The sequence below is a fragment of the Bos grunniens genome, chromosome 4 (assembly GCF_055505025.1).
Source record: "Bos grunniens cultivar Pamir isolate PY7600 chromosome 4, Bosgru_T2T1.0, whole genome shotgun sequence".
In the NCBI taxonomy this organism is placed as follows: domain Eukaryota; kingdom Metazoa; phylum Chordata; class Mammalia; order Artiodactyla; family Bovidae; genus Bos; species Bos grunniens.
Window position 1 is genome coordinate 105,980,721 of NC_141168.1, and position 22,394 is coordinate 106,003,114.

General features: G+C 40.9%; 1 long non-coding RNA gene across 2 annotated transcripts in view; it reads left to right on the forward strand.

The window, feature by feature from the left end:
* The window catches only part of LOC147374634 (uncharacterized), a 37,284-nt gene extending 17,331 nt beyond the window's left edge, over positions 1 to 19,953 (forward strand). The window contains exons 2-3 of one of the 2 annotated variants that reach the window (XR_015162993.1): positions 4,103 to 4,182; positions 18,849 to 19,953. This is a non-coding gene — a long non-coding RNA (uncharacterized LOC147374634). The remainder of the gene's footprint in view (positions 1 to 4,102; positions 4,183 to 18,848) is intronic. The other variant, XR_015162994.1, reaches the window with a different exon arrangement.
* Positions 19,954 to 22,394: the final 2,441 nt, after the last annotated feature.

Below are 22,394 nucleotides of genomic sequence, written 5' to 3' on the forward strand. Positions count from 1 at the left end.
AAATGTCACTATGAACTATGAATAACTTTTTACTTAAAAGCTGGGTTATTAAACTTCTTAAATGGAGCCATTTTTTGTCTTATAGATCCTGTTACTGGAGTTAATGTACTCATCTTGTCTACCTGATTATTTACAAAAATACCTAAGACCATGTTTCAGATACATGCTCCCAAGCCACCTCCACAGGAGCTTAATTGCCTGGAAAAAAAAAAAAAAAGTTGTATTTCCTTTGCTTTCTTTACCCTTGAGTCCTGTAGGCATAGAATAATGGCAGTTAATTTGCTTAGATAATTCAAGATTTAAAGATTAGAAGGCCTATACTGACAATTTCAAAATTCAAGTCTGAGTGCTTTGGCTAAGCAAAGCTTAGGAGATGACAGATGTGATAAAAGAACTGCCAAAAACTAGACTTTATTAAAACTAAAAGGTGTGATGTTTTTGTGGCTTTTAAAGAAATTCTTGTTATAATGCTCGCTCAATCCAAATGTGTCCCTAAACAAACATCTACAGGGATATTTTATTTTATGCTACCTGATATTTATACACACAATACAGTACTCTGCTTGCATATATACACTCAGATAAATTTTACAGTGCTTTTCAAACCACTTCTCATATATATAAATAGAGTTAATCAGTTAGTTAGTAGAGTTGAGCTACATACTCAACACAAGTGATGTGTACATAATCATAAATGTTTGTGCTATATACACATCCTTCTTATTTCTCAATTTTCTGTCATATCTTCGACATTATCTTGCAGGAGATTGCTTATGAAGTTATAATGCCACCCAGTTTTCTTCAGAACTTGTTGAATGGGAGGAACACATGCAGATATCTGAATTTGTTTGTTTGTTTTAAATAAAAACAAACCCTTTTCTCCTTCCAATCATTCCTATTATAGTTGATTTTCATTTAACCTCAATGGGTCAGCCTCCATGACAGCCCAAATCACACTGACACTGAGGCTACCCAAATGCTTTTATAAGTAGGACAAAGGACTTGAGACTGCTTTGCATCAAATGTGTCCTTTGAAAGTGATTTTAGACAACTGGCTTGGGAGCACAGCTTGAAAGGAGGACTGAGATGGGAAGAGAGAGTTCAGGAAGGAAGAGAGCAAGGAGAGAAAGCAGATGAAGGAAAAAGAACGCCAGGAGTGATTATTTAAGCAGACACCTCTTTAGTGGCCATAGATTGTGTACTGTGAGTTGTTGAGGTTATTTTCAGACTCATTGTCTGCTCTCACCTTGGTGGCCTCCCTTTTCCTTGATCTGTTCCTCTAAACCCATTCTACAACTACTAAAATCAGGTTCTAGAAAATTTGTTGTGGAAGTTACCATACTATTTCTTGACAAGATGTTAGAGATGTTTTATTGGATGCAGATACATAAAGATGCTTGCATCAAGCATCCCAGGAATGCTCATTTTGGTGATTTTAGCTGAAAAATATATTGTCATGTTCATATGAGCTGATTTGTGCATTTTACTTATGACTTAACCTGCCTCTGTGGTTCACTTTGTAAGCTTACTTTACATGTATTTTGAAGTTGAAAATACTTTCTCTCTGGAAAATCAACAAATGTTCGTTACTTGTCAGTCCTTAAAGATGGAAATAAGCAGTATTTCTTAATTATATTTATTTTGCTAAAAATTCTAATCTCTTCAATCTGCTCTTTTCCTTTTTCCAAAATCCTAAGAGCCTAGCATGTCACATGGGTGTAAAAAGAGAGAATAGACCTCCTTGTCTTTTAAATTAAAGTTTATGCAGCTTGTAGAAAGTAGTAATTTTCTAGAAAATTAGATCATTTTAGGTCACTATGGCTCTACTCTTCTATCTTTAACATGGTTCTAAGCAAATCTTGCCCTTTAAAAACCATCAATTAAAAGCAAAGAAGAAGTATTCAGATTTAAAGTGTTTGGATTTAGAAATCTGGCCCTACCCCCACAAGAATAGGTATAAATAATGGAGTCTGCCCTATATGCTGTGTGACAACTCACATGGGTTTCCGTGTGGCATGTCAGAGTAACATGTGGCCGTTGCCATTCCTGTTTGTTGAAGACAGCATCATTTTTACTTCCTGATTCTGGGGTTATGATTCACATGCACAAAAGGACCTTTTAAAGTCACTGATCTTTTTCTAAACAAGGTAGAAATCAAATTCTGCTAGATGTAATCAAGGTATTGATTCAACAGATTTAAAAAACCCACAACACTTGGCAAAGAATGGGGATCTTTTTCTTATAAAAAAATGTTAGACCTACTTTTAGGAGATTCACCTAAAATCCCCAGTGGCTCTCCACTGCCTGTAGAGGAAAGATACCCTGTAGTCTGCCATATCTGAGGAGGCTTCAGAGCCTAGGGTGACCACGGAGGGCTCTGAGTCCGACTGCTGGATGATCCTGAGCCTCAGTCTCCTTGCTGTGTAACTAGAAAAACAATAGAACTGACTTATCTGGCAATGGTAGAATAAGGTGAAATGCCTATAAAATGGTTAACAAGGTGCTTTGTGAAAAGTAGGTATTTGAAGAATACTAGTTAATGCTGAACACTGACAACAATATAAAGCTTAACAAGGCCTTTCGGGTTCTGTGTCTGCATATGGCATCCCCTTATTCCAGAAAGCTCACCCTGGCTAACTTCTTACCTCTCCACCTTAGGTATTATTTGTAACACTGTATATTATTATATTATTTGTAATACTGTAATATTGTAACCTATGGTATAGAAAATATTTACACAAGCTGGGGACCAATAATACCGGGAGTCTTTTCTGATGTTTGAAATTAGGTGTCTGTCTTTATGCCTCTGTTTTGTAGATTTTATTATCATTGCTGCTTTATCTGTCTCCCTAATTAGATTATAAGCTGTGCAAGCACAATATAGTATTTATCTTTCTTTCTCAGAGCTCACAACTGAGCCTGATGGACAGTAAATATGCCATATATATATATATGTTTAATGAATAAATATTCAACCTTTTCTTCCTGTTTTTCTTATTTGTAAATAAGTTATAATTATAAATATAATTCTATACTTAGTTTTTCACTTAGTATCCCTCAAGGAGAGTCTCAAAGGAACATAACTTTTATTCCCATAAGTAACTTTATGAAGAATTTACCTGAGACTCTATAGTGAATTGTCAGCATTTTCAGGACAAAATATCTTCATAAATTTCCCATTTTAACTGATGAACTCCTGGACAAGTTGGATTACCTGTTGAATCCTTACGCATTTGACCATACGACATGTTCCTTGAATAGTGATATGGATTATCTATATAAGTGTTAACAATGAGGTTTTAAGTATCACAATGCTCTGGTCAAGTGGGCTCCCAATGAATCCAATTATTTCCTTAGTTTAGAGGACATATGTACAAGAAAAAGTCATTAATAGAGATTGGAGGGATCATAAACATCTTCAAAAGTCCATCCAGGCTTATTTTACTGATATCTTTGCAACAACTCTTGAAAAGAAATCCAGGGAAACCCTCACTATGGAAGGCTAATCTGATGGAAGAGCAGTATAAACTATGATATATGAGAACACAGAATATTGTAACCTATGGTATAGAAAATATTTACACAAGCCAGGGACCAATAATCTGCAGCTGAGCGCTCATAACTGGGTCTGCTTCAATGAGTAGGTCAGAATTCTTTGTAATCATTTCATTAATTGTCAGAAACAGTTATTACTGGAGTGTTTGAAAGCAGTTTGTTTTCTTAAGATTAATCACCCCCTGCAAAGCTTATTTAATTAGATTTGTAAACTCTTTTCCACCAAAGGAACAGTTAAGCTGATTCGCCATGTTGGAATTATCAGATGTTTTAAAGACACAAGGTCCAAATTAACTAGATTTTCCTGGAATAACAATAAATATATGGGTTAAATGATAATAATGATGATTCCTGCTGTTCTGCTCAGGTAAACCGCAACCGTTGTTTATAATCTTTCTTCTAGCTTCCTCAAAAATAAAATAAAGGAGTACAAAATTTAAAAATAAAAAAAGAAATTCCACACCATTGTGAGAACAACAGATGATGATGAAGGGACATTAGGCTCTCTAAACTGAAGACTAGAGTAAATGTTTTTATTTGGTTGCAGGTCCAGAGAATGAGCCTCACAGATGCTGCCAGAAAAGCTTGGGAAAGGTCGTGCAGCTTGTTTTCTTGCACTCTGGCAAGGTACTCCTCTGCCATCCGTCCTACTCAAAGGCCAGGGCAGCCCTCACCCCACACTCACACATTCCCACAAGGCATTTCAGTTACCTGCTCAGACAAAGGAGATCAGGGAAAGGGGGGAAAATGGAGAGACAGAAATTTGTTTTTTGCATCAGACATAAAATGATATTGAGTTTTAAAGATGCCATGGAGTTTTAAATAACAAGTAAGGGAAATGGTAAGGTTTGCCATGCATGTGGATCCTTCCATTTCTGCCCCTTCTTTTGTGCCACTTCCTATTTATTTATATATTAATTCTGCACGTATTTCTGTGAAGAATTTGCAGTGGCTTTAATAACTGACATATAAAACAAACAAATATTTTACTCCTCCCGGTTTCACTCCAGATTCAAGTGATGGAGTTGCTCACAGCAGGCTGACCAAGAAACTTTTGCCAAGAGAACTAATCATTCACTGACTTTATGATTAACACAATGGCATGCATAAAACCCCCTACTTTCTTGTTCCTATGTAGATAATATGAAAAAGACAGCCTCTTTCCTTCCTTCAAATATCAAAGCCAGTTTTTGCTACATAAATATGGCCTAACTGGTTCTTCTACCAACCATATTTAAAAGATATTAAAATAAAGAGTCAACAACTTCTCTTGGAAGGCTATTTCTTGTGGTTGCTGAAAGGATAGTGTGAAAACTTTTTATTGTTTCAGATTGGACCTCCCAAGCTTGACTGTGAATTTTTATGCCTGAGTACCTAAAAAAACTCCAAGAAAAACACTGCTCAAACCACCACATTTTGCTTGCTTTCAGGTTCAAACCCTATAAAACCACCACATTTTGTATGGTTTCCACCCCAAACCATAAGTTGGCATGGGATCCCACTCGATGCTCTCTGCTCAGGTCTAATTGAAATGTTTACCAACCTTGACAACATTTTCGGCTAACTTGTCACTAACTTGGAATGCAGGTGAAACAAGCTGAGTTCTCAGCAATAATTTCTTCACTAGGATCCTTTCACATGACCCCCTGCCACCCAACTAGGGACACAGAGTCATTGCATTATCTCTGGTCAATCATTGTTACTTCCTCTGTGACATTCTACTCATGTGTGCCTTGCCTTGAACCTTTCTAACTCTTCTTTTCCCTTAAAAACAAACCTCTTCTGTGTATTATTCCATCTATTTCTTCATTCTACTTTGAAGCTAATCAGAAAAATCAGCTTGTGCATTAGTTAATGGGTTTAAAATTTTTTAGGGAATGCATAGGGCTTCCCTTGTTGCTCAGCTGGTAAAGAATCAGCCTGCAATGCAGGAGACCTGGGTTCAATCCCTGAACGAGAAAGCGAACAAGAAGCGAAAGGTTACCCACTGCAGTATTCTGGCCTAGAGAAAGAGTTGGACACAACTGAGCAACTTTCATACCACATGTGTCACAGAGGACCCTAGATTGTAAATGCGTTGTGGTCAGGTATTATCTCTTGCTGACCATTTGAAGTTGCCAGGTAAAATATGAGATTTTTATCCACTAAATCTGGCATCCCTATGACTGTTGTATCTCTACCATCTACACACTCTCCAACGCAGGTGCTTGATGAATATTGGCTGATCAAATGAATAAATGAAAGCAGTTTGTTATATATACCCTGGAATCTTTTGATTCTCTCTAAATTATATCACACTGGGAACTGGCTTGCCTTGTAGGCCTGGCCTATGATTTTGGGTATCTGTGTTTTTGAGAGAGTTTGGAGTAGACATGGTGTTGATTTTCTTCGTTCTGCTTGTTTCATAGGACCATTGTTCTTAGAAGGGCATCCTTTTTCCTGGAAGGAGCCTGTAGGATAGAAAGGGGTGAGAAGGTGCACACCTGTTGTTAGCTCTTAGTTCACGGAAGGAAAAGCAGTCGTGACAATGGGTCGGGAGGTCTTGAGAGGGTGGGGATATTAACTGATTGGTTCCTGTGGTCATTCTTTCTCCACTAGCAGGGGCCACTCCCCTGATAACCACATATACAAACAGAAATGTCCTGGGAACCCATGGGCACTTGGAGTGAGGAATAATAATAGCAGTATGGGCTGACTAGAATCTTTCATAAATAGTCCTAATATCTGCAAAGTCATCATCTTGAGAATTCTCAAGGTGAAAAAAGTGTCTCAACATGTTTATTTCGTAATTATGTTATCAATTACATTTATTCTTGAAACTGCTGTAAAATCATGAGGGTGCTCTTACCTTAGGAGCGAGGGGCCCTCAGACATAAAGGCAGTGTTCACTTTGTCTTCATTTTTGCATCTACTGTTTTCTTCAGGAAATTTCCAGAACTTTCCTAAGTGCATTGCTATACTTCTCCTTGGTGTCAGTTCATCAGTATCTTTCATGAAAATGTGACTTGGAAAGTGAAGAGCTCATGTCACATGTTAATACGCTGCCTATTTATTTAGAGCTGTGACTGAAGTTCATGGTAGATCTATTTTCATGTATTGGCTGCCCTTGAAAGACAAAGGAATGACTTTAACTTTGAGATAAATTAACTATGAGCCAGACTGAACCCAGAATTCACACTCCCTCCCACACAGTCCCTCAAGTTTTGTTTTGTGGGTGGGTTATCTCTGATGCTTGTTTATCTGACTTACTAGAATCTTTTTCTGGCCTTAGGCACTGACAGATAGAGGATACTACGTGCTGTCTGGCTACTGAATTCTATTCCTCCAACAAAACAAGGTCAAAATGCCCTAAAGTCCTATCCAGGAAGAATAGTCTCAGAGCTGTAGAATTTTGGTTTTCTACACACAGTAATCAAAAACATGGGCTTTGGAGTCAGATCTATGTGGAATGGAATCGTGGGATCTGTCTCTTTAGTAGCTTGAATCAAGTTGCTGTGCTCTTTTCAACCCCAGTTTCCTTGTATGTAAAACGGAGAGACTTACAGTGCTTGTTAGGATTCAATGACCTACTGCATCGAGAGTCTAGTTCACACACCGTAAGGGCTCAACAAAGGACAGCCATTATTGCTCAAAGTCTATAACAGAGTATTTCCTTTTTAACCAGACTCTCTGAATGTTTCTGTTCAACAAACACACGTGTATGGCCTGGGCTGTGCTTGTGAGCTGTGATGGAAACTGTGGCAGTGATGTCCACATTCCTGGCCCTTCCCCTGAATGTCCAACTTCTGGTTTAACTGGAAGTTGGGAGGAGGGTCAGGACACTCTTGCGCTCTCTGACGTAACCAAGACTGGAGCCCTGTGGGAAAGTGGGTGAGGCTTCCCTGGTGCCAACCCAAATTGCTCCTGACATTCCTGGCTGCGCCTCCCCAGAGCTTTCTGGAGGTTGTTTTGGGGATGGTGGATTCCCAGCACTGTAGAGGTGGTGGCTGAGCCCAGCGCTGTGCTGAGTTTCTGGCCCTGCTTCCAAACTTCCAGCGCTCTTCTGGCTCAACCAGAAGTTCAGGTGTGGGATGGCCTGGTGGTGTGTGTTGGCCTGGGAGAGTGGGTGGTGCGCAGTGAAAAGCGCTTGAGCAATGAATCTAGAGGCCCTAGGGACATTGGATTTTTTTTTTTTTTTTTTTAAGAGTGGAATTTTTGCTTCATGCCATTCATCCTTTCTATCTACCCAGAGCTTTAGAAGGGTTCAGTCCCACCAGGAGTCCCACTAGCTGGTGACTTGTGGAAAGAGATTAGAGGAAGAGGAGAAGTCAAGATAGGTTACTTCCTTAACAATGTCTCTTCTCCTAGCATCTCTCCAACATTCTGTCTCCTCCTAGCAGCTTTTCCCCGTTAGTCTTTCTAAAATGTCCATCCATTTCTGGCCACCCACAAGAAAAGAAACTGAGGTTAAGTAAAGCCGGAGGAGCCTCAACATTCTTGGATTTCCCTCTTTGCTCACCCTTCTAGCCCTATTTTTCGTTCTTTTTTGCTCGTCTTAGAGCATGGAAAAGGGGAGCTTTTAAATCCATCCTCAAAAAGTGGGGAAAAACTTCAGAGGAAAGTAAAACAGAGGGCAACAAGGCTCATAAGGCGTGGAAGATGGACAGGAGGAGTTGAGCTGCCCCGCAGTCCCAAGTTTGCCAGAAGTGGCCCAGAGTTAACCCAGAGCAGGCAAGGCCTCGCTTAAACTTCAGAAAGGAATGTGCTGAAATTGGATGAAAATTGAAAGGAAAATTTGAGAGTGCGAAAACCTCACCTACAAGACAAGTGATTATATTGAACAATTTAAAGTGTTGAGGAAATTGGCCATATGTCTGCAGATGATCCATCCAGGTAGACCAAAAGGATTAGAATTATCTCCTGATATTGGTGATTTTTTTTTTTTTGTGATAGCTGTAATGTATTTTATATATAAGGTAAACATTATAATTATAGTCTTGCTGTAATTAGCGTTTTTTTTAATTGAGCATACATTTAGTTCACGTTGATTTTGAGCATATTTGAAACGTCCACCAATTCTGGTAGTCAGAGCAAAGTAAAAAGATATTTCCTCTACTTATGGAAGCTGTAAATTAAGAAGGAGACCCCCTCAAATAGGAAAAAGCTAATTGTTATGATAAGGGTGGTGGAAATAGGGAGGGGTTGGTAACAAGGTCTGGGGATCTAATGTGTAACATATTGACTATAATTGATAACACTGTGTTATGTAATTAAAATTTGCTATCTCTTAGAGATATTTAATGGAGAAGGCAATGGCACCCCACTCCAGTACTCTTGCCTGGAAAATCCCATGGACGGAGGGGCCTGGTAGGGTGCAGTCCATGGGGTCTCTAAGAGTTGGACACGACTGAGTGACCTCACTTTCACTTTTCACTTTCCTGCATTGGAGATGGAAATGGCAACCCACTCCAGTGTTCTTGCCTGGAGAATCCCAGGGACGAGGGAGCCTGGTAGGGTGCAGTCCATGGGGTCTCTAAGAGTTGGACACGACTGAGTGACCTCACTTTCACTTTTCACTTTCCTGCATTGGAGATGGAAATGGCAACCCACTCCAGTGTTCTTGCCTGGAGAATCCCAGGGACGAGGGAGCCTGGTGGGCTGCCGTCTATGGGGTCGCACAGAGTCGGACACTTTGCAGCGACTGAGCACGCACGCATGCAATAGGCCTTCTAAATGCTGCTGCCGTGGTAAAAGCCACGACTTAGAAAGAGCCCCAGGTGTGTCATTCCTCTAGCAGAAGTCAGGGAGTGGCCACATCTGTCTTTGTGTCTCCTGTGGCACACACCAATGTTCCTCAAGCCAAACTAAACTATGGTAGAGAATAGTGAAGGAGAAAGTTATTTGTTTGTTGACTTATTTCAGCTTTCTTATTTTTTTGGTAATCTGGTTTAGGAATCTACTTGCATTTTTTTCCTGAGACTAAACTCTCAGAATATTCTAATCAAAAAATATTTTTGACCCCCATTTGTTGAGCCCTTTTTATGTATCAGAGCTTTAAATATCTTGAGTGCTCAGTACTCCTCACAGGTGATATCACTTAATGCTTGCACAGTCCAGTGACACAGGGATCTGGCTGTTGTTCACAACATCATGGTCATTGCAGGGCTCAACACGGCTTCAACAATAGCAGCAACAGCTGTGAGAGGAATCCAAGGACCAATTTGTTGGAATAAAACAAAATAAGGCTTTACCATATGGGAGATATATCTCAGATGGGTTTATTAGATGTGGGATGATTTTTCTTGTAGCCTAAGGGCTTTCTTGAGGGGATATGAAATCTTTTCACTATGCCCGCATCATTGCCAGATGTGGATGTAGTGAAATAGACCTTATCCTGTGTGTGTGTATGAGTCTCAGCATGCATATGTGCATGTGTAAAAGTGGCAAATTCTGGCTCATACACTGAATTTCAGTTTATCTCACCCTCACTTTCTTATGCAAAAATATCTTCATGTGACTTCTAAATATGCAGCAGGACTCCTGCCCACCCTCTATTTGAATAAACTATAGGTTGTATCATGTTCACCAATAGGCAAAACCAGAGGCAGTAAAGTAATGATAAACATGGTCATTTCATAAAAGAGCTTGTTTGGTCTTGCCCTTTAATAGTAGGATACAATGGAGTGCTCCACCAAAACTTAAAAATTCATAACGAATATCGATACTGTTAATCAGAATTTGCCCTGTGAACAGCTCAGAGCTGTACTGTATTAAGCCGTTGGGTGGTTGCAATCGTACTTTTTAAACAGCCATCAGAAGCAACTGTCAGCAACACCATATCTTCTCTCTTTTATGGCTTCAGGTCCCCAGGGTTCCATCCTGAGTCCGGGGCGATTTGTATGGGGTTTGCTAATGACCTGCTGATTGTCTGCACAAAAGCAAAATCTTACAGTGTTCAGGCAACTCAGTGATTCCACACAAAAGCAAAGGACTGTCTGGTGTCAAAATAGTACCATACTCTTACCTTTGATAAAGGTTTTTAACTGACTACAAGGTACTGCTGCTGCTAAGTCACTTCAGTCGTGTCCGACTCTGTGCGACCCCATAGACGGCAGCCCACCATGCTCCCCCATCGACTACAAGGTACTATTTGGTGCTAAAACGAGTGGCAGAAATAATGTTTATTCAAATAACTAACAAGACGGCAACAGGGAGGAAAATTTCAGGAGTGTGTGTGTGTGTGTGTGTGTGAAAAGGATACTGTTTAGATAGCTGTTACTGTTCAGATTTTTGGTTCTAATTTTGAAAGGTACAGAAACTAGCAAACGTCTGTTTCAACTGGATATTTATTCATGTTGGTGATTATTAATACACTTTAGTATGCCACCAAAGCGTTTTCTTTCCAGGTAGTGAAAGTGTGTGATGAACACTGTTGATCTATCTACATACTTATTTTTGACCTCTGTCGCCTGCCTCAGGGAGCAGGCTTGGAGTGGTAGCAGGCCAGGTGAAGCCATCTCTCTACTCTGCATGGGCACTGTCTGCCCATAGCATCTCCCCTCGAAACCTGAGGGAACAAAACGATTTAAAAAATTCTACCCTGCTCCTCTTTCCCTGCCCCCATGCTCCACTGACTCTGCAGGCTGGTCAGTATCTATGTGGGTCTGATGGGCTGGTTCTTGATAAGGGGACTTATCACCAAGTCATTTATCTGTTTAGTGATGGAGGAGAACCAAGACTGTGACCCAGTTTCCAAAGCTTTATTCCAAGACTTGACTTATTTGATTGTTCGTTTGTCCATTTATTCTTTCACTCATTTGGTGATTTTTAAACCTCTTGTTATATATCAGGCCCTATATAACCACTGGGATGATAATGATGAGTAAGATTTGGCTTCAGTCCTCAAGCCCGCTGTGAACCTCTAGGAGTCAAACGGCAATTACCAAATTCTTGATAAACTTGATAATCTCAAGTCAGTGGGCCCTTAAAAGGATTTAGAGAGAATGTGTGTTGCAACATGTTGGCAAAAATGAAAGCTCCTCCACTAGACTGTAAGCTTGTTTAGGGCAAGAAGTGAACCTTGTCGTTGGAATTATTTATAGCCCTGAGCACAGGAAGCATATAGATCATATGTTCCAAAAAATATCAGTGAAGTTTTCAGAATGTCTAAGAATCTTCAGCGGTGGACAATAAATTGCAAATGCCAAGAGTAGGGCTTTTGGGGTTTGGCTTCCACTGATGTCACTTCACTTAGCAACGAGTGATGGCCCTTGCCTTATCAAATTATTATCCACTTGGAAACATACGTGTGTAGTACCTGATAAGCACCTGATGGCACAAGCTGGGTGTTGTGGATTCAGGAGTGAAAAGGATAGATACAGGATCATTCCTCCTGCAGCTAATTGACAGGAGAGGACTCAAAGAGGAGGATACAGTACAGGGATCTCAGAACAGATAAGAGAGAATTCCAATCAAATGTGTTAAGTTTTGTGAGAAAATAGTGTACTGTTATCTAGACTACCTAAAAGGAGAGGTTAGGAGGTCAGGGAGAAGAGTGCTCCAGGCGTTAGGGACAATGTGCAAAGATCTGGAGGTGAGAATGATCCATGGTGCATTCCAAAGGCTTAAATATATTCAGAATCATTGACTTGTCACCTGCAATGAGAGGAGCTTGGGATGAGGCTGGGGAGGTGAGCAGGGCCAGATCCCAAGGGACCTTGGAGGGAATGCTGAGTAGTTTGGACTTCCCTGAAAATCAAAGGGAATTTATTGGGGCTTGAGCAAGGCCACAGTGAAATTTGTGTCTTTGAATGATTGCTCTTGCTGGGCTACATATTGGATGTGGGATGGAGAGGGTGAGCTGTGCCTGTTGGGAAGGCTTTTGCAGTAATCTGGGTGGAAGATGGCCCATAGTCAAACAGGGTGGCATAGTGGAGAATGCATGGGCTTGAAAATCCAGTAAGACCTGGCTCTGACACTTATCATCTATGTGGCTTTTAGTAACGATTCTCCATAGTGCATTTTATACTTTCTCCTGCAAAATGGAGTAACCTTGCCTCTCTGATGCGGGATTTAAATACTGTACATAAGCTGCCAGGTATTATATGACCCACACTTCAGTGACAGTCCCTTTTTACTGCTCCTTCCTCTCTCCTTGTATTTCTACCCCTTTAGTGTACACCTTTATGGTTTTAAGTAAGATCTTTCTTGGTAGTGGTCCTTTTTAATCTCTGGATCGTGATTCTGGTGAAGGCTCCTCCTTTTAAAGACTCTGCCTCTGTGACAGCTGCAGTTCTTTCAGAATGTTCTGGACTATCACAAAGTCACCTCTGAAGAAGCTGGTTCTGTAGCACACTTTATTCTGGTCTGGGCCATGCTATAATCAATGAAATGCAAGTTTGCTAAAGATGAAGTTTTTCATTCCCTTCCCATTTGGAACTTTCTGGTAGCTGCTTTCTCCCCCTCATGCCCTTGGAATGTGGCTTTGGTATTATCTTTGGCCATCCTCAGGGATGCTTCTTAAGTAATTGTGGAAAGAGAACTTTGGATTTTTTTCTTTTCTTTTTTCTTTTTTTTTTACAGAATAGCCCTTATTTTCTCTCTGAGAATATTCCAAAATCCTGTCATATTTTCCTTTCTGACATCTCTAAAATTCATCTTTCTCTATTGATCTCCAGTAGCTAAAATGCTTCCCTTGTTTTGGCCTTCCTTTTCTTCTCTTCTATTCCCTGCTGCTGCTGCTGCTGCTAAGTCGCTTCAGTCATGTCCGACTCTGTGTGACCCCATAGACAGCAGCCCACCAGGCTCCGCCATCCCTGGGATTCTCCAGGCAAGAACACTGGAGTGGGTTGCCATTTCCTTCTCCAATGCATGAAAGTGAAAAGTGAAAGTGAAGTCGCTCAGTCGTGTCCAACTCTTCGCGACCCCATGGACTGCAAGCCTACCAGGCTCCTCTGTCCATGGGATTTTCCAGGCAAGAGTACTGGAGTGGGGTGCCTTTGCCTTCTCCGCTTCTATTCCCTATGAATACTTATACTGTGGTCTCTATTCTTGAGTTCTGTCTCTCTTAAAGCAATCTCCTTGGTGCCTTTACTACAGTATCTTTTAAAAATGCCTTGCCTGATTTCTCTCATCTGCATTAAATATGGACTTTAGGGACCTGCACTGATCTTCATTGCCTGATTCATTTTCCCCTGCTGATTTCCTATATCTTCTTAATTTTTAAAGACCTAACCTCTTCCTGTATGTGCTCTTTTTTTTCTTGTTCTCTTTTGTTTTCCTAGGCAGTTTTCGGACTGTCTCCCCCCTAGCCAAGAACATTTTCTTTCCTTTTTACATGCCAAACCCAGCCTCAAACAAGTTGTATCCTGAAACCCCTCTTCTTTCTCTCATAGCTCTCTTTCTCAAGTTGGCTTTCTCCTTCTTCTTGATGATGGTCTTTTCTTTATGAAGTGATGCTATAGCTATGTGATAGCATATGTATATGCTCTTTTGATATAAGGAGATCTATCATTTATTAAGGAAAGTCTTTGCTTAGTTGCTTTAAGTCATTCTTTTGCTTTCATTGGCACCACTGTGGTTTTGGGCTGTAGTCGTAGTTGTCATCAGTTTGGTCTCAGCTATCTTCCCCACATATTTTGTCCTTCATGGTTCTCAGAAATGTCTTTCTGATCTAGTCCCCTTCTCTTCTAAAACAAAACAACACAGCGTCTGCTTTCCCTAGCCTGTAGAATGGGATTTACCTTCCCCCGGTGTGCATCAAGGATTCTCATGCCATGGCCCCTCTTCACCCTTCCAGACTCATCTTGTCACTGTGTTACCCTCAATCCTAAATTCCAGTCACATAGAGCTGCTGGCAGAGGTAATTTACTTTATTTGGAGGTTGAGAGTGGATTACTACAGGCCAGCTACAGTCTGCGGGATTCTTTGCCATTTTTAAAAAACCAAAAGATTTCATGTAAAACTCTTTTTAAAATTTCTCTCGGAAAATAGGGCACTACTGCACCGTTTACCCACCTGGCAACCAAGAGTTGAAGGGTGGCTTCCCCTTTAGATGAAGCATGTTATTCCTCCAATTTGACTGCTGTCGTCACTCCTTTTTGTGTCCCCAACATTGAAGCAAAGTGTCATTTTCCATTACTATTCTTTTTCTTTGATCTGTTTAAGAAATAAGAGTGTTAAGGATTAACAGTATTAAGAGAAAACTGTATCATGTCTCTGTATCTATAGACTTCAGTTCAGTTCAGTTCAGTCATCCAGCCACCTCATCCTCCGTCGTCTTCTTTTCTTCCTGCCCCCAATCCCTCCCAGCATCAGTCTTTTCCAATGAGTCAACTCTTCGCATGAGGTGGCCAAAGTACTAGAGTTTCAGCTTTAGCATCATTCCTTCCAAAGAAATCCCAGGGCTGATCTCCTTCAGAATGGACTGGTTGGATCTCCTTGCAGTCCAAGGGACTCTCAAGAGTCTTCTCCAACACCACAGTTCAAAGGCATCAATTCTTTGGTGCTCAGCTTTCTTCACAGTCCAACTCTCACATCCATACATGACCACAGGAAAAACCATAGCCTTGACTAGACGGACCTTTGTTGGCAAAGTAACGTCTCTACTTTTGAATATGCTATCTAGGTTGGTCATAACTTTCCTTCCAAGGAGTGTCTTTTAATTTCATGGCTGCAGTCACTATCTGCAGTGATTTCTTATTGATAGATAAATAAAAGATGGGTAGATACTGTTTGGCATTTCAAGCCAAATTGTTCAATTCATTCTTTCATCCTCAGACCCTGTAGGAATCTAAATTTGGATCTCTGACAAAATAACTTGACACTAAGTATCTGTGTTCAGATCCTGGCTCCATCACTTACTAGCTATGTGGTTTGGGGCAGATTATTTAAGCATTCTCTGCCTCACTTCCACTTCTGTAAATTGGGGATGACATTAGCATCTACCTCACAGAGTTTTTTATGAAGATTATATGCGATAATCGATGTAGAGAATTTAGTAGAGGGATTGGAACATAAAATGCATTCAAGAATTCTTCACTACATTCTTATCACTATTATTATGATTCTATTTTCCCCAAATCTTAGTGACTATCAGATCCATGAGGGACACGGTTTTGGGCAGAGTATTTTGGTGCTTATTTAACCATACCTTCCTGGTGCTCAGTTTTGTCCCTTATTAGCTATGGGCCTGGTCAAGTTATTTAATCCCACTGTCCCTCCATTGTATCATCTGTAAAATGTTGACAATAACAGTATAATAAAAATAATAGTATTCACATCTTTGGTAATCTGAGATAGCCATGTATTATGTATTAATATTATGATATCTGCCACATAGCAAGTGTGCAGTAAGTGGTGCTGTTATTGTCGTCAGCTACCCTCGCAAAATTTTGCCTTTGTTTCCCCGGAGATGTTACTTGGTAGTTGTGAGGTCCCAGGGAGGTGATCCACCTGTGTGTGATATGTGGGGCCCGTCCTTCTACATTGAGCTCTTTGGGGTTTTTTTTTTTTTTGGCTGCACTGCGCCCCCTGCGGTGGAAACACAGTGTCTTAACCACTGGACTGTCAAGGAAGTCCCTACACGAGGCTTTCAATAGTTGAGTTATAATTCACATACCATAAAAATCACCATCTTAAAGTGTACAGTCCAATGGGTTTTGATATATTCGAAAGTTGTGCAATCATCACAAATATCTAATTCCGGAATGTTTATATCATCCCCCCAAGGAAACCCTGTATCTCTGTTAGCTGTCATCCCTCAGACTTCCCCAGCCTCTTCCCCCAGCCCTCGGCAACCACTAATTTGGTTTCTGTCTCTATAGATCTGCCTACTCTAGGTGTTTCATATAAATAGAATCATACAACATATGGCTTTTGCCCATGTGTTTCCCTAAAGAATCAAGCTGCACCCCTTACCAGAAAACAAATTCTTACCGAGAAGAAAGAAGCTCTAAACAGGAGGAAAGAAGAAGGAAGATCGCATAAGCCAACACTGAGCTAAGAAGAGCAAAGCCAAACAAACATGTATCCAGGGGTCAGTTTGAGTAGGCTAGGAATGTTGAGGCGTTATAAACCATGACTATAAAAAGCAACCAAGCTAGATTCCTTTGGATTCTTCACAGTCAGCCCTCGAAAATGATATAAGAACCTCAAATGCCCATCTGTGGATCTACCTGGGGGTTGGTTAAAAATGCAGATTCTGGGCTTTTCCTCAGACTCACTGAGTCAGAATCTCCAGGGTGGACGTTTAGGAAATGCCACAAGCTTCTACCAGGTAGTATGTTGGGAAATTACTGAATTACATGGAACATGCTTGTGTGAGACTGATCTGCCTTATTTTTTTCTGTCTTCAGTGATACAGCCTGTATTGTTGATGCTCTTCTTACATATACTTGTTGATCTTCCTTTTCTTTGTGCATCTCAGCCCCTCTGCACAGTGGTCCACAAAGTAGGGGCTCAACACATTTTAGAAGATTGGTTATACAAGAACCTTGAGGGTATAGTTGGGATACTGCTGGCCACAAAGCCATTAAGGTCGACAGGGCCTCAGAGGAGAATGTTCTGGTACATTCTGCGCATTCTTTCTTAGAGATTTCAAGGCTGGTGTTTGTCTTCAGGGCTCTGACTTGTGCCCCAGTGGTCAAGAGCCCTTTGATCTCTGGGCTCCAGAGGGTGTCCCCAGAACTGCCCCTCCGGGGGGCTTTCCAGCTATCTGCATGGTGCTGATAGGTAGAGAAATGACAACAGAAGCACAGGTGGTTCCTATACCTCGCAGATCGGAATGTCCCAGGGCACCTGGTAACATTCCTGTGCCTCCCCGAGACCCACTGAACCAGACTGTTTTCCAGGAAGGGGAAATTATTACTCAGACACTACCCAGATACTGCTCTAGAGTTTGAAGAACGTCATCCTCCCATCTGTGTTTGGAGTAGAAAGAATGGGTTGTGCTCATGGGGATTTATGTGGGTAGGGTGGTGGGTAGGGTAGGATTTGGGAGATCTAGACTTAGTGTTGGCCCTACCGTTTAGTTGGTCTCTGTGTCACACTGGATGAGCCACTTACCTTTCAGTTTGCCTCTTTGTAAAGCCAAGGGCTTTGGGCCAGGAGAGACATCTGGAATGCAGCCATGATCACTGGTGTCTGCAGGGGGCTTCTCTGTAGGTTTGGATGTCAGCTCTAAAGGATCCTTTCCTCCATGTGCTCCGAGGACAGACCTGCTTCCTCTGTCTGGAGTTAGCAACTGTTCAGTGTCATTGGAGGCAAAGTTGAAGAAACCCACTTTTGGAGGCTGGGGGTTTGTGTGGAATGGTGGTGAGATTAGATAAGAAGCATGGCCAGCCCTGCCCCTTTCCTTGCTCACTCATGCCCTCCTTTCTCTTCTTCCCATATTACACTAAGTAAGAGCTTCATGTACATATAAGTCTGTTTTTAAATTACAAACATCCCATAGGAATGTTAAAGCCAACAATAGTTAACACTCTGCTATGAAATGCTCAAATCTAGACACTGGAAGACTTCCTCTTTAGTATTTGTGGGATTAAAAAAATTTCAGTGGATGAGTACTAGCACATGTGCTTGGGTTCCTGGAGCCTGAGCAAGTGTACAGAGTGGCGCAGTATGGGAGGGGATGACAGTCAAAGGTAGTCATTGATTTGGCAGTTGTGCCTGGTACCTTGCCGGAATGGTGCAACAATCAATTTCCTGTGATGTTTTGGGCAGAGACACCCTAAGCTAGTGATGCTTCACCTGGACTGCCTCTGGGTGCAGTTCTTTTCACTCTTATTTTGTTAATTACACTGGCAATCAATCATTTTGGTTGCCCAGGAACTGGGTGAAGCTTGGGTCACTGTACTTGTCACTTTTCAAGGCATCTTAAATCCAAGTTTATCCCCAAATACTATTCATTACTCAACTCTCACTCAGGCCAGAAAATCAAACTCCGTTCAGGTCAGCCCTGTGAAGCACTGTGAGGAAACAGTGGCTGGTTTTGGATTCTGCGGGCTCTCCTTTTCCCCTGGCTTGTCCCTCCCTAGCATACTCATTCTACATTCTTTATACATGCAGATTTACTTGTATTTAATAGCATTATAATTTTTCCTCTTTCTTTGGTGTAGCAAAATCAACAAAGGCACAGAGAATCCTTAGCCATACTTTGTGTGTTCCTGTAGTCTCTGCCCTATTGTCTGAAAAACCACAGACTTCACTTTGATGCCAATGAATCCGTCATCAGGTTTTGTTTAAGCCTTGTATTTACCAAGATCCTCACTTGAGCAGTGGCTTAACTTTTTAATCTTTGATTTATAATTTTACAGCTGCTGAGACAGAAAACCTACTCCTTCGGAGGAGCGTGGCCTTTTCTTATATTGCTTTCCACCGCTGCTTCTGAGCTTCTTGAACTCTGGCCCCTGGACACCACCATCAAGAAGGCCTTATGGATGAGCTACCTATCCCCACTGAGAGAGGAGGAACATCAAATGCAGTTTCTAACTAGATTGCCTTCTTCATTTCAAGTGATGGCTGCCATCAGGGTCAGATTAAGGACAGACCAGCCGGATGGTTGCTTAGAAGACTAACCTATAAGGATACTAAAATGTTCACCGTGTGCTTACATCACCAGGAAAATATACCAGCACTTCTTTTAGGGAGCACTCTGGGGCTGGAAGAAATGACTTGTTAAGTTCCTCAGGAGTAATCAGAATAGAGGAACAGAGGGATGGCTTACTGCAGGGTTCCTGTTTTTCCTACTGAGATATGTAAATTAGGTGCCCCAGCTGTATTGTTTGCACATGGAGGGCAGTGGTCCTGCTCAATTCGTCCTTACACAGAACTCAGTCTGCCCTCTAATAAAGATCCTACAAGTAGTGGTTTGAAGGAGACACCAATTTATTAGCCTACTCATCTCTGTTCTGAACTCTAGGGCTTGGAAATGAAGACACAGTCATTGATAGTTTCTCTTCCAGTTCTAGAATATTAGCCCTTAGTGTGTCTTCATTCACTCAGAGTAAGGGTTGTTAATTAACAGAGCAGATCAGGACTAACAGAGCTTGAATTCTTGTGGGTTGGGTGATCAGATCCTGTGTTGAATTAATTAGATGGAGACCAAGTGGAGTTGAGATTTTCAAAAGCATTTCACTGAAGGGTGATATTGTCAATTATTTGCAGATGAGGACATCAAGAAACATTCTTGGAATAATGAAATATAGAACTTGTGGTCATGTTCAATCATTTAAAAGATAGTTAAGTATCTACTGGACACTGTGGAGACTTAGGACCAAGATAAGCATGATTCCTACCCTCATGGAACTTACATTCTAGCTTCTCTTAAGTGTGAAGAGCAGTGGCTACAGAAAACAAATGGGCACAAAAATATTCTCAAGTCCAGGGTTTCAATTAATAAAGGATTTTCTGTTGCCTTAATCATGCCTAGTGATGAAGCTTTTATAAGAGTTCTAAGTCTGCATTCTATAAATGCTCTGTGAACCAATGCAAACTGTTTCCCTAGCAAGCTAAAGTCCCATGGTATTAAGGGAAAGGCTTAAGGTTAGTAGGACTTCTGGAAGGGGAGATATTAAGTGACTTGGGTCAGGAAATATGAAGGGATAAAACCAGCTATTGCTTCTGCCTTACATAGGAAACCTGCAGTGTGAGACATGCTGGGCTGGAAACTTTGAGACCCAGGTTTTAGTCTTTATTTCAATACTGACAAGCTATGTAACCATGGTCAAGTTACATATTACAGTCCACCTGGAGCTGTCTTGAATGACTTCAAGATCCCTTCCAGCTCTGAACATGTTAGCATCAAGCCCCAGACTACAGGACAACTGGCTAGTTTCTAATCCAACTGTTCCTAAGTTGTCAGGTCAAATAGCTCTGCAATTGTCATTTGTTACTTTTTTGGAGGAGTATTTATCAACCTTGTAGGACACGGTGAGTCTGTCTCTCCCCTTTGGAATTGAGAAGGCTCTAGAAGCATATCCTGTAGAGCTCATAGAGGCTTTATCCCCCTTTTCATCCTTTCTTCTCTCGCTGCCTTCCTCCCTATCCTTTCCTTCATCACATTTCTATGGAGCATATACCACACGCTTGGTGCTGGGTATGAGCTAAGTTTGGAGATACAAGGTAAACCTGACATCTTCCCACACTCCAGAAGCTTTCACAGGAGAGGAGACAAAATCCTCCTTCCTTTCATCTGCTGGCTTTCCTTTGGATGATGTTCCAGGGGAGTGTGCTGGTGGGTAACAGCTACAGGCAGAGTCCCCATTCTGCCCAAGCAATTTTGGGATGCACATCCAGGTAATTCTCTAGTCCCAGGGTTACCATCAAAAGACCTATGTCCAGATAAAAGGAAGAGATGATTTTTTACTTCTTGGGATAAATCTGAGATAATCCTCTATGCAGTCCTGTCATTGTCTACCCCATCCTCTGCAACACATCTTTGCTCATGTGGGGAGACTCTTAACTAACTCCTAAAATAAAAAAAAAGCAAAACAACCATCTAAATAGACAGACATTTTTCATGTATACTATGTTTCATATATTCACTATGACTGGTGGCCTCTTTAAAAAGGAAAGGGAAAACACTAATCAGACCAAAGGATTTTGTTATAGATTCTTACCTCATTGTGAATCCTATGTAAGTAACTTTTTTTCATCTTTGTTTCTTACAACATTAGCAACTCTGTTTGAAAGATATCTCCAAATATAGAAAATATTTTACAGAAAAAGAAATCAGTGGAATTTCACATTCAGAATTGCTGACATAAACTTTTTTTTTTTAGATTTTTATCCTGGGAAATAGTTTTAAAGGGGTTCAATGTCTGGCTTAAATGCTTGAATTAATTACTCTTGATTCAATTTTTATTCCCATTTGAAGTCGAGGAATGTACTGACACCTCTGGCTAATGCTTATACCTCTCTGTGGCCAAGAGCATAATTTTCTCTATCACTTTCAGTTTTTTGCAGCTCTACTGCATTACTAAATGGATTGATAAATACTTCATCTCTTCTCCTTGTTCTTACTTTCCCTCTTGTAAATATACTAAAGATCAGATGACTAAAAGGACTTAGGAGAGAAACAAAGGGCATGATAACTCTTATCAATGGAAAATCGACCCTGGAATAATTGGCAGCATATTCAAATATTTTAGTGCAGTTGTTACTCTCACTGAGTGGAAGCGGTATCAGTAAACCTATATGACTCTAAACATTCTAATGAAAAGGGAACATTTTTTTTCTTTTTTTCTTACATGCTGGAGGAGCTGTAGCAGAAAAAGGAATATTTTGTCAAACATCTCATATTTCCAATTATCTGGATATTGGCTATTGTGAAGAAACAATACAAATGACAGACTACCCCTCATTTGCCTGGTCTGAAGACTTGTAGCTCCAAGCCATTGACTCTAAGGCAATTTACATTTGTTTTCTCTGTCCTTGAGAAGAAACAAAAGTCTTATTTTTTCAAGCAATTATAATTCTTTTGCTTCAACTAGGATGAAAGAATTAGGAGTTCTGTCTCCTTGTACATAACTGTATATTTCATCTTTCTTGTTTAATGATTGACAGAGAACAGATAAACTGAAACATCTCTGAATCAGGGTTGAATGTGCTCTTAGTGGCCCCATTGCTAATTTGTTTGACTATTTTGCAGCGTTTCTTTACTCTGTAATGGAAAGAAGAAGAGGTGAAGTCGCTCAGTCGTGTCTGACTCTTTGCGACCCCGTGGACTGTAGCCTACTAGCCTCCTCCATCCATGGGATTTTCCAGGCAATAGTATTGGAGTGGGTTGCCATTTCCTTCTCCAGGGGATCTTCCCGACACAGGGATCGAACCTGGGTCTCCCGCATTGTAGACAGATGCTT